The sequence below is a fragment of the Nannospalax galili genome, unplaced genomic scaffold (assembly GCF_000622305.1).
Source record: "Nannospalax galili isolate Female #2095 unplaced genomic scaffold, S.galili_v1.0 scaffold885, whole genome shotgun sequence".
Lineage (NCBI taxonomy): Eukaryota > Metazoa > Chordata > Mammalia > Rodentia > Spalacidae > Nannospalax > Nannospalax galili.
In genome coordinates this window covers 101814-102149 of record NW_008354025.1, presented here as the reverse complement: position 1 = coordinate 102149, position 336 = coordinate 101814, and positions in this window count along the sequence as shown.

Below are 336 nucleotides of genomic sequence, written 5' to 3'. Positions count from 1 at the left end.
GGTGGCATCTTCTTTTTGCTTGTAAATATGGAAACAATTGGCTATTTTCACCCCAGTCCAGTAGGTGTTTAGACCACACCCACTACCATCCAGGTCCTGCTGGGGCAGAGGACAGGCAATTTGATGGTGCAAAGGAGGGCCAGCTCTCCTGGTCTATGAGGCCTCGAAGTGATGTCCTCCTGAGAGGAGTTTCCAGAAGCTCAGTAGATGAAGGAACAACAAGGATTACCTAGGCAAGGGGTATGGCTTGAAGAAAGCCCAGAAGCAACAGGGACCTTTCTGACTTCAGACGTGCTGCTGTAGAGAGCGGAGGAAGAAGAAACAAGGGTTTGGGTC